The following is a 12,601-nucleotide window of genomic DNA, read 5'->3' on the forward strand; positions in this document are numbered from 1 at the left end:
CCAGTTGGTATGGCATGACTCGATAGTGTAATATGCTTTAGAAGAACTGACTGTTGGTAGTTGGTCTTCCATTATGACTAGAGTAACTCGGCGCAAAGTGGCGGACAGATGAAAACAAGAAATAAAACAGACTAAATAAGCGTTCGTCCGTGTCAGTCTCTCGTCTGTTTCTGTCAGCCATATTACGCTAAATCATAACGATCAGATTTGCTGCGAAAGTTGCGCCCCTTAGATTACGCACACAAATACGCTGGAACGTGAATACGCCCGAGCCCGTTTTGTGCAAACGTGTGTCACTGTCCCTCTGTTTATGGCACCTGAGCAGCGCCGTTTACACCATCGGTTAAGTTCGCCTCTTAAACTCGAAGCGTCTAACAAAATAAACATTGCTGCCAGAGGAAACGTGCTCGCCCGAGACATGTGAGTTCGATATCGTACAGGCCTTAACCAATAGCCGACGCCGGACAGACTGCTTTTCAACAGCAGGTATTCTACGCCCCCGTATTTCGGCAACGAAAGCGGAACACCCTATGCTCTCAAGTCCCGCTATAGCCTAGGTCATTAAGAGCGAACGCACTTCATTCTCACGCGCTTTTTGAGCGAGCTTTTTTCAAGGAATCAACTGTTTTAAGAGCGGACATTTTGAAGAGAAACGCAGGAGAACCACCAGAGGTATCGTTTTCGACGCAAACAACATGGAGGAAATGGGGACATCACTGACCGAGTGTCGCAAGAATTGCGACGACCAGTCAGCTAAGCTATGAAGTCAGGTTTCACTTATTTACTCATTAGAATAGATAAATCAATCAATTGAAAGGGTATATATAATCTTTAAAATTATTAAATTTAGTTATGGGCTTGCTAACCTCTCCGTCTTTCGTTCCCTTCTTTCTCTCTCTCTCTCTCTCCAGGCAACTCATCGGCTATGATAGATGCGGTAGTATGGGGCTCAGAATTAATTTTCAACCATCTATTTCCCCTCCCGCCCCCTGTTTTTTTAGCGAGCCCCAAAAGCAGCGTAGGCGAACATCGTTATATTCTACATTCCAGCCCCACCTAAATGTGGCGCCATCGCAGCATGGATGATCTTTGCGATCCCAGTTTGCCACGTGTAGGCAATAATTGATCAGCTCACCGAAACTCGTGGATTGGCAACAAATCGATTCTCGCTTGCCTATACATCAGCTCTCCGCGCACGCATTCTCAAACGTCAGCGTTGCCCGCGAACATGCAGCCGCGCCGCGTCCAGAGGTTTCGGGTACAGGCGAAAGCGCTCACACCTTTCCCTATTTCTCCAATCACTTGACTCTAAACCAGCCGTCTTGGCACTCCAGGAATCTGGCTCAACCCCAACCCTTTCCGGCTACTGCCCCTACGTAGGCGGCACCACCACTTGCCTCCTCGTGCATAAGATGTACACGGCGGTTCATATCGATCTCGATCTGGACCTCCCGTATGACTACTGCATGGTTTCAGTGCTCCCTCAGCGGAGGGGCCAACCCTCGATTCATATTCTGAACGTGTATTGCTCCCCTCACCTATCGGGGGTCTCCTTCGCGCAACTCTTGCATCAGGCCTTGCGTACGGCGGCCCGTGAACCCCTGGTGATAGTCGGCGACTTTAATGCCCCCAGCCCTCACTGGGGCTACCACTACGAAAAGACCCGAGGCCGACAGCTTAAGGAGCTCATCTCCTCGCTTAGTCTCACGCTGCTCACTGATCCCGTACATCCCACACGTTGCAGTAATTCGGTGTCACGTGACACTTGCCCGGACCTCTACCTCACCCGTAACATCCGCGATGCTACGTGGGAGAATCTCGATGAAACCCTCGGTAGCGATCATTTTCTGCTCCGCATTGCCTTCACACCACGACAGAAAATGCGCCAACACTGGGGCCAGGCCCGTCTTACCGACTGGACCAAGTTCAGATCTCAACCCTTCCCCCCGATCCCTGATTCAGACGAATACGCGGCGTGGGCATCCTATGCCCTTAATACGCAACGAGCGCACACACAGACCCTTGCCACCTCTAACGTGACTCCTGCTATCGACCCGCACCTTCTCCATCTCTGGGATGCTCGCCGCGGCCTCATATGCCGTTGGCGGCGAAACAAGCTGAACTGCAAACTCCGCTCCCGTATCGAGGCGCTCACCACACAAGCGGCTGCATATTCTGTGCAGCTTGCCGATTCAAATTGGACCGACACCTGCACGAAGGCAGCAGGCCAGATGAGCTCCAAGAGCACGAGGCGACTATTCCGGAGCCTTCTGGACCCCTCCACCACCCGTGGAGAAACACAGCGTCAACTCCGTCGCGCCTTGCATGCCTATCAGGGCACGACGGATCAACTCGCGAAGGATCTCTGCGACCGATACATTTGTCGCACGGTCGACCCCGTGGGCCCGGAATACACACATTCTGGATCCCCCAACTCCAACCTCGACGCTCCATACACGCTTCCCGACTTGCGGGCGGCGCTGGCGAAAATGCGGCGGGGCACGGCTCCCGGCCGGGATAGCATCACAGTGTCGCTCCTAGCCAATCTCCCCGACCAGGCCCTTTTGTCGCTGCTCCACCTTATTAACTCGATATGGGACGGCTCGCCACTCCCATCAGAATGGACCACATCGCTGGTCACGTTCATACCCAAGCCGGGCAAGCCGGTTAGCATTGAGGCCCTGAGACCCATCTCTCTCACCTCTTGCGCCGGCAAACTCATGGAAACTATGGTCCGCGACCGCCTTTCCGCCTACCTAGAGGCTAGGGGGACCTTTGCCGACACGATGTTTGGCTTTCGCCCGCATCTGTCGGCACAGGGCGTCTTGCTACAGCTCCACCACGATGTCAAGAGCCGACTACTATGCGCCAAAATGACAAAGCCGTTCTCGCTCTCGATCTTCGGGGCGCGTTCGACAATGTCAAACACAGTAGCATTCTCGCTAATGTTTCAACCACAGACTGCGGACAGAAGACTTTAGACTACATCCGCGCTTTTCTTTCTAATCGCGCCGTCTTCATCCGCCTCGATTCCACCGAGCACGGCCCTTACCCACTAGGCACACGGGGTACACCTCAAGGAGCGGTCTTGTCACCTCTACTCTTCAACCTGGCCATGCTGAACCTCCCCTCCCTCCTGCAGAAGGTCGAGGGGATACACCATGCGCTCTATGCTGACGATATTACAATTTGGACAAACACCGGCTCACCGGCTGAAATCGAGGAACGCCTACAACAGGCGGCCCTTCTAGTGTACACTTACGCCGCTTCTTGCGGCCTAGAGTGTTCTCCATCTAACTCGGCACTCCTATCAGTTTCCCGCCTCCCGCCACCCGTGATTACGCTCCCGTCCGACCCTGTCCCATCGGTTCAGGACCTTAGGATTCTCGGGTTTCACCTCTCGTCCTCCCTGGACCCTAAGGGTACCATAGCTGCTCTCCGACGCACCAGCGAACAAGTGAGTCGTATGATTCGGCGGGTCTCTACCAAGCGTGGCGGCCTCCGAGGGACCCAGTCCCTCCAGTTGGCCCAAGCGTTTGTGACTAGTCGGGTCCTCTACGCCTCACCATACCTTCGCTTGCGTCGTCACCACGAAAACCAGCTGGATATTCTTCTCCGTTCCGTGTACAAACGCGCGCTGGACCTGCCCATCGCTACTTCCAATCGCCGCTTTGCGGCGCTGGGGGCGCACAACTCCTTCGCGGAGCTGCGGGAAGCCCATCGCGTCAATCAACTCACACGTCTGTCGCAGACGCCTTGCGGGCGCCGCCTGCTACACAGACTTGGCCTCAGTTCAATTTCTAACCCGGTCCCTCCCTCCCCGATACCGGAACTCTGGCGCCAGAAGCTATGGGTGAAGCCACTCCCCCGCAACATGAATCCCGAAGAACACCCCGTTCGCAGGCAAGCGCGTGCCGCTGCCCTCCATGCGCGCCACTCCGAACGCCCCGGCGTACTCTACGTAGACGTCTCGGGCCCTTCCCCCTCAGGTCACTTCACGGCCGCTGTGATCACCGAGGGTCACCACGTCGATGGCCTCTCGTTCAGAGCCGACACTGTAACTCATGCAGAGGAGGTTGCCATCGCTTTAGCCGCCTCGCACCCCACCACTCGCACAATCTTGACAGATTCGCGCTCAGCCTGTTCTCGATACATCCAGGGTTCCATCGCCCCGCTGGCGGCTAGTCTCCTTCGGGCCTCCTCCTGGCGCTTCAGCCCTCACTCCATCAGAATAGTATGGACCCCAGGCCACACAGGTCTTCCCGGCAACGAGGCGGCGAATGCCGCTGCCCGCGCTTCTTTCCTCCGGGCCGCTGCCCCTTCATGTCCTGTGTCGGATCCTGGCAACTCGAGCCTCACACGCTACAGCGATATTCTGGATTATTATCGCACTTCGCGCCGACTCTACCCTAACCCTGCACGCGGTTGGCGAAAGCGGACGAACGACTACTACGCCGCCTTCAGACCAATACTTTCTTTAGTCCGGCGGTAGCCCGGTACGTCATGCCGGAAATGTCAGGCACGTGCCCGACTTGTCAGGTCCTCGCCGATACCTTTCACGTTGTGGCTTCGTGCCCCGCCACTCCACTTTCCATTTCATCCCCTTTCCCCATCCCTACTAGAGAGGCTTGGGAGGAGTACCTGCTCGGCTGCTCTACCTTGGAAGCTCAACGTTCCTTGGTGGCGCGCGCCCGGGCAGCGGCCATCTCCAATGGCGTCCCGGAATAGGGGCTGCGCCACTCAGGCGCACAGCAACTCTCTTATTCTTGAATAAAATGTTTCTACCACCACCACCACCGCCGTGTCAGCACTTGCACCCACAGCAGCTCGAACACACGCGCACGCCGTTCACTCGCTTCCAACGACGCCGGCACGCAACTCGCCCCGCCTCCATTTCGCGGTTCCGCCGGCGACAGCGCGCCGCTACGCGCGCGCCACGGCGAAGCGAGCGATCTTCGACGAACGGCCGCCTCGACGAGGCAACCCGCCGGCGCACTTTCCCGCTTCTCGACGGCGACTTCGCTCGCACGCGAACAATTTATTTCCAGTCGTTATTTCCGCCCGTCGCCGCGTGTAACGTTGATGCTGAATGATTGATGGCGACATCGATCCGCGAGGCCGTGCGGGGACGAAAACCGATCTCGGCCGACGCAGCGAGCGCGCACCTCCAGAGGGCCGTTAACTCCAGATGCCAGCGCGCACGAGTCCCCCCGCCAACGAGCGAGATAAGCCCATTTCCCGTCATTTTCGGCCAAGAGTAAAGGTATCGGCCCAACGTTCTCGCTGGCCCATTAAACGGCGGCTGACTGTTCGCGGGGCGATGATTTTCGAAAGTTTAACGAACAGCCCGGCCGATAAGAAGGCGCGACTTTCCGGTACGCCGGCTGTTCCGGGAAAAAAGCGCTCGGCATTTGTTCAAAATAGCGAAGGTGCGATACTACAAAAAACGATCTCTTCGTGCATGACGGTGTGGCAACGCTGTATACCCGTGAGCTGAAGTATACGAACCACAGCTAGGGTCGCCAAAAAACACACACACAATTTTTTTCGTAATTATCACGCATAAGCGGAAACTCGTGAGTGTACTAGAAAATTCGGAATGCCAAGCTTGGAATGGTAGTCTTCAATTTCGCGTTGCATTCACAGACAGCGCAGAAAATCAGTTTTCTCGCGCAATCCCTGGTCCATATACTTTTGCTCTCGGGTGTGCACACCACACAAAGACGTACGACAAGAATTTACTGCACAGTAACAAATCTCAAGCATTATTATTATTACTTTTTGGAAAAAGTGCAATAGAACATATACAATCATAAATGTAAGCAAGAGCGAGACAGTGTTGGGATTTCGACTGGGCATCACAAAGCTTCAACTCTTGCAATTATGAATTCCCGCACGGGCAATAGATTCAAATTATCTATTTCTTATTTGTAATTGCACAGACGCAATTATCCCCGTTCCTTCTTTATTTATTTCTGATGTACTTACGCAGGTGCCTATAGCGCCCGCTATGACCACTGTTGTGAAAAGGGGAGGGAGGGGGAGCACAGTTTGGAAGGACTCATTGACGTCCAGGAAGGCTGCCAGCTATGACTGGAAAGAATGGTTCCGTCACGGGGCTATGGCACCCGCATATGCACGTGAATGCACGGCGAGTTGGAAAGGGTTCCACAAAATTTGCGAATTCGCCCAGTTTTCTATTCGAAAGCATCTGTTTTCTTCTACGTTGCCTTTGCCACAGGGGCGTAGATATCAATATACCTCGAGATACTAAATGTTCGATTACAAATTAGGCTATTAAGCTTTTTAGCCGAAGGATTTAGACGATCGTTCCTATGATATAGGAAAGTCGAGGCGCATCATCTGACGGGTTCGTAACAACCTAAGGGAGCGTCGCTTTAAAGCAAAAGACAAAACAGTAGGTGCGCGTGTCGACTGTGTTGCCGCTGACGCGAGCGGAGGATCCGTGACTTCTCATAGGCTATAGGAAAGGAATGCGGCGATGGAGCCGCATTCGCCTTAGTTTCCAGCTTTAGCCTGTACAGCTGGAGCTCTAATTATTCTCTCTATTGTTCTTTTGCTCGCCTTTCTGCAGCTGGAGGTGAACAAAAAGGAAGGTGAAATTGGGGTACGCTCGAAGGGCCATTACAAGTAGCATTTCTCTATTCGATGCGTCGCCGTGACGGAAAGTTGCGGCCCCGTGCGTCGACGCCGCGAGACGCGACAAATTGTCAGGCTCGGCTTCCAACGCGACAACCGTCGAGTGGCGGCCACGCGCGTGCGGTTCCCTCTCCTCCCACGTGTATAGAACCCGCGCCCTTACCGCCGCCGGTAAACGGCCCCGTTAGCTCATTACGGCGTCCAGAGTAAAGGAGGTCGTTCACCCTGCATGGGGCACACTTCGCCGAGTTTCTCCGCAGAACATTTCCGAGAACCAGCGGGGTCGGTCCGGTTGCCGACGCAACGCCATAACCATCTGCTTAAAAAGGGAGCGACCGTTTCGATAGAAGCAACCCCGCCGTTCCGGGCGTTAAGCAATATAGCTGCATTTTTTTTTTTAGCCTTTTAAGCTCCCCAGCAACAAAACCCTGGGGCCAACCACGCGATGCAGTTGTACATATACTATGGCTCACTACATTATACACTCCCTTTCAGACACGGCGTGCACGGAGCGCAACCAACGCTGAAAACCTTCTCCCCCTTGTCGCACTCGCAACCGAAAAGTGTCTCCCGTATGAAGTAAAGGCATGCGTCCTGTAATCCGATGCTCGGCTGCTCGGCAACGCTGTGCACAGAGTCTCTACCGCTTTTGTGCTGCTGCGTGGCGCGACGCATTCACTACGCGTCCCGGGCGCGAACCTCGGAGGCCACGACTCTGTCAAGCAGAATCAGACAAACAGCGCTGGAGGAAAATCTGCGCGATCTGCAAATACCGCGTCTCCACTGAGTACAGTCTGCATACGCGGGCTCTCGTCACCGTCTTTGGATTTATAGAGAGTCTTTTTCTGTTCGTGCACGTCCAAACGAGCCGCGATATGTTTACTGCCAATTTCTCTTAGGTTTACAGCCGTTGACTTGGAAAACTAACAAGGCACGGGGCAGAGTTTATGATGGTTTGTAACTAAATTGCGCCCTCATTGTCTCATACGAAGAAATTTCCGCAATCGCAAGAAAGTTCGTGCGCTGGAAATGCTCGTAATAAGAGATGCGAGGTTAAAATCGCGCAATGTTTGCCTTTCGGCGAGCCTGCGAACGCGAACCGATCGTTAGATGTTGCTCTCGCAAGAATTCATTTAGCCGAAATCTCACGTTTCGGCTAGATAAGCTCGAAGTCTTCTAACTGCAGGAATAAATTAGCCATCTCAGTTGAATAAAAACGAAAGTTAACTAATGTACCTCCGTTAATCACACGCCTAGCATCTCTATTTGTTCCTTAGCTAGAGGACATACCAACTCCGGACACTTGGATGGTAAACAAAAGGTCACCGTGACATATACGGCCCTTATTCTAGTTGCTTCGCGCAGCCTAAAGCAGGACACCTCGTCGCTGATAAGGACGCGTCGGTTGACCCTGTGCAGCGCGCTTCCCAGAAGAAGCCCGGCGCATCGATTAGGCGCTGCAAATGTAGTGCACCGAGCGAGCGGCTCGGAAATTGATTATTTCCCCACCTGTTTCCCTCTCCACCACGATTCCCACTATGCAAAAAAAAAGAAAAGAAAAGAAAATGAAATAAGGAAGGAGGACGGAGTCGTGAGTCAACTGAGCCGTGAGTCAACTGAGCCGCTTTTTGCGCCGGGCGTGGTAGCGAACTGCAAACAAACGACCCCCGACGCCTAGCGACGCAACTAAAACAAAGCACAGCTAGAGCGATGACGCCACTTCCGCGTACGTACAGAGCTCGCCAATTTTCCTTGCCGTGCCCTAACTCTACCTGCCAATTCAACCCGCCGCGGTGGCTATTGGCGGCGAGGAGTTACGGAGTCGCCCTCTATCGGAAGCGCCTCGCTGGCGTAGTATGAGGGATCACGTGGCGCGCTCCTCATAGGTTTTGCTGTCAGCGCTCACTGAAAACACCACGCGCGCGAGCTTTCCCGGACATTTCTGTAAGTACTTTCGAAACGAGAGAAGTTTCTTACTGTCTAAATAATAATCTTGGGCCAACTAAAAGCACACAATCGTTTACAGCCGCTATCTCTTTACCGAATACGTACAGTGAACGCCACTGCGCGCGGTCGCCGCGATGGAGTCTGCCGAACCGGCTACTTGCGTGAAAGGTAGGTAAACGCTGAGAGCAAACTATGTGAAATATGTTCTTATAGTGTTTGTATAACTAAATGGAGCGTAATAGAATGAAGCCTCAATGCAGCGATCGCGTAGATTCGCAGCGACCGACTGCGCGTCTGCATGCTTGTCTGCGAACTGTTTCGCTTTCTCCGCGCGCACGTTTTCGCACCGTGCCATGAGCTTTAGGCCGCAGAATATGAGCATTTGACAGTATACAAGCAACCATTGCTGCGTGGGCGCTATCAGAGCTCTTCAAAAATAATTTCATTGTAGAGACTTCGACGCCTACGGGGACTGTGATGTGCCGTCGCGACGATTCAATCTTTTTTTTCTTCTGAATTCTTTGACCTTTCAATACTATTTCTCGAGTTGCGTCGCACTGCATGTTTATCGGTGCACTCAGCGTGCAATTTCCCTCTGCTCCTTTTTTTGTAATCCAGTGCATTAATTCATAGCACAAACATGACCATATGCCATGCTTTTTTTTAAAATGTGCTTCTTACAGCTGCCTTTCCAGTCCACTGAACTTGCCAGTATCTATAGCATCGACAAGTTCATACACCAAACCGTCATGACATTAGTCGGGCAGCGGACTCGGGCGAGCGTCTCAGTGCGCGTTTTCAGAACATCGCAGACCGGGCGCCGTAGCAGAAATCTTCCTCGCGTCTGTGCTTGCTGCATACCCGAGTTGCAGCCGATGACTGTTTGCCGGTTTTATGTTTCGCGAGCCAAGCTTCACGCAGCTTCTTGTCCTGCGGCTACGTGTGAATAAGTCTGACACCGGCCTCCGTTACGTGCGTCCGGCCCTGCGGCACCGAGCAGTAGCCTACCATGTTGCGCGCCTTCAAAGGCACCCACTACCTATTGTAGTGCTTACTAGCGTTGTAAAGGAGACACTCGAAGCAGGAAAATTTCGCCACTAAATGGGGACCGCAGCGTCCGAGGGAATTTAAACTCGTTTTCAGCTCCCTTCGGCGCGCCCGAAGCAGCCGACGCGGCCGCTATGTCCACGTGATCCCTCCTAGCACGTCACGCCGACGGTGGCGCCAGCTTTTCCAGTGGTGGAGCTCGAGGCCAATAGTGGCTGCGGCGTGGCGATGCTGAGCTCGAGGTCGACGTGTTCAGCCACGGCGACCGCAGAAAAAAAAAAAAAGAAAGAAAGAAAGAAAAAGAGAGAAAGGAGAAAGTAAGAAAAGAAGAGAAAGAGAGAAGAAAATGTTTGTGTGCTTAGTGCATTTAAAAAAAAAACCAAGCTGCTAAAGACTAAGCGACGTGCCTCAATCAGATTCTGACTTTAACACGTAAAACACAATTCATTTTTTTTTTTGGCCTTTCGAATAGCACAAGACCAACCAATAAATCAGATCTAGCAGGAACAGCACTCCTTTGAATTTACGAAAGATGTTGCGAATGACTTCCCTGACGGTGCGCCACGTTAGACGTCGTCACGCGGCCCGACGTGGCGTCTTTTAGCGGCTGTGGCGTTGCGCTGCCAAGCACGAGTTCGCGGGGCCGCATTTCGATGGGCGAAATTGAAAAGGCACCCGTGTGTTCCGCGCACGGGATGCAGGTTTTAAAAAAAACACACAAAGTTAATCCGGACTCCCCCACTACGGCGTGCCCGCCTATCAATTCGTGGCTTTAACGAGTAAAACCTCAGACTTTAAATTTCGACGCGAAAGGAGTCGGCCGCCTCGGTGACGTCACGTCCCGTGACGCGCACAACTCGAGGACCGAGTTGGCTGTTCCGCCCTCGAAGCCCGCACAGCGCGCGTTGTCGGAGCGCGGCGCCGGGATCCGCCATCTTGGCACGAGCGCCTGTATGCAACGCGCGCTGAACATTCACTGCGACCACACAAGGGCCATTCCACGCCAACTGAACCCCCCTTCGCGCTCGACCAGCTTCGAGCTTTTTTTTTTAAATCGTGGCCTATTGCGTTACTGTGACAAACATTAACCCAGCTTGGTATTGGGGAGGAGGAGGAGGAGGAGGAATAAGCTTTATTTGTGCACAGCAGATTTGAGACCTAGGCCTCTACCTAAATGACGGCCTCGAGCCCTTGGGCCCTGGCGGCATCTTCGGCCTGCTGGATTGCCTTGCGTTGGTCTTCCGGTGCACAGCTGAGCAACGCGGTCTCCCACTGCTCTCTGGTTTTAATTATTTTATTCTGTATGGGTGTACGAGGACAAGCCCATACCACGTGTTGTAGGTCCGCCCTTTCTTCACAGAATCTACATCTATCCGTGTAAAGGTCCGGGTAGTAGCGGTGGTAGGCCACCGGGTTCGGATATGTATCTGTTTGTAAGAGGCGCCATGCCGTCGCTTGCCGTCTATTTAACGAGGAGTGTGCCGGGGGGAAATGGGCCCTTCCCAATTTATAGTGTTTGGTGATCTCGTTAAAGCTGGTCATCCGGTCTCTCTCCGTTCCCAGTATTTGTTGCGTGTCACCTGCTCGGCCTGTCAGTTCTCGAGCCAGGTTGTGCGCTATTTCGTTCCCGGGAAGGGAGGAGTGTGCGGGTGCCCATATAATGTGAATGTCCCGATCTTCACGAAAGTTGTTTAAAATTCTGAGTGCTTCCGGCGAGAAGAATTTTTTTTTTTCGTGCCGTGGCCGCCATGCTTAATTTGCAAGTGGTTGCTAAACCTAGTCTAACAAGAAAAAATTGTACAATATAAACATTTTTTACCAATGCCCATGAAACTTTTTTTATGCTTACAACATATATTGTTCTTGTTATATACATTAACTTGAGCCGAATTCGTTTTACTTTTGTTTAAATACAAAACAAGGAAGAAGGTACAAAAAGGTGGAAATTCGAAATTTTTAATGAAATTTTATGTTCTAACAGTGATCATTCCAACTATTTCTCTGAGTTGTCCGGAAGGCGAAGGAGCTGATAAAAATGTTTCAGATATTACAAAAACCTAACGCGCGGGATCAAAAAAAAAATTCCAAACTTCAGAAAATTTGCTTTCTGACGGTTATTCAGCCGTCAATTGCACAGTGAGGTGGTCCAAGTAAAAATATGAAAGATAGTAAGTTACACTGTACCATTCAATGGCATTTATTTCTGAAAGTTTAATCGGAACAATTTGTTTTAAACGAGAAAATAATTCTGGAACTTGAGTCCTTGCGTTTAACCACAACGTTGCTCCGTGCTTGCTCTTCACTGCAGCACACTTTGCCACCTGCTGCAAACATACACAGAACCTGTGCTCCATTGCTCGAATACAATTGTGCGCTAGGCTTGGAGCTACCACCTTCGGCAATACGGATACTCGGTGAAGGGCGCGGATACAGAAAAATCACCGCCCCTTCCGGTCCGTGAAGATGGTCGAACAGCGAAGCTATTACAGCGTTACATCGAATGTTACACCATGTAAGTCAAACTTTGCAACTTGTAAATATTTTGTTTCACTGTTTTCCTTGTACTGCTCACTGACATGCTCTGACTACGCTGACGTCCATGGCCGGTACGCAGCAACATGGTCACAAGTATAAACTGCGGGAAGTAGCGCATTTGTGGGCGTGCGTGTCGAGTTCGCGCTTTTGTGGGATGCATAGGCAATTTACCAATGATGAGTTCCCTCAGACAGAGCACACGAGGAGCGACAAACTAGGCATCGCTGGGACTGACGAGCATCGCAGGGCTTTTGGATAACGGCGATGCAGTTACAGATTTCTAGCGCCTGCATCACGACACTGTCAGAATTACTTTGTACACCAATAAAATGTTCTAAACTTGTACTCCGCCCCGCCCCCCTTCTCTCTCTCTCTGTTTCACCATCAGCAGACGCCAGAAGTACGTGACTTT

At 52.3% G+C, this 12,601-nt stretch overlaps 1 protein-coding gene across 2 annotated transcripts in view; it reads right to left on the reverse strand.

Annotated features, from left to right (window-relative positions):
- The window catches only part of LOC139048638 (uncharacterized), a 257,675-nt gene that overhangs the window by 82,362 nt on the left and 162,712 nt on the right, over positions 1-12,601 (reverse strand). The gene's annotated exons all lie outside the window — the stretch shown is intronic.

This window comes from Dermacentor albipictus, chromosome 8 (genome assembly GCF_038994185.2).
Source record: "Dermacentor albipictus isolate Rhodes 1998 colony chromosome 8, USDA_Dalb.pri_finalv2, whole genome shotgun sequence".
In the NCBI taxonomy this organism is placed as follows: Eukaryota; Metazoa; Arthropoda; class Arachnida; order Ixodida; family Ixodidae; genus Dermacentor; species Dermacentor albipictus.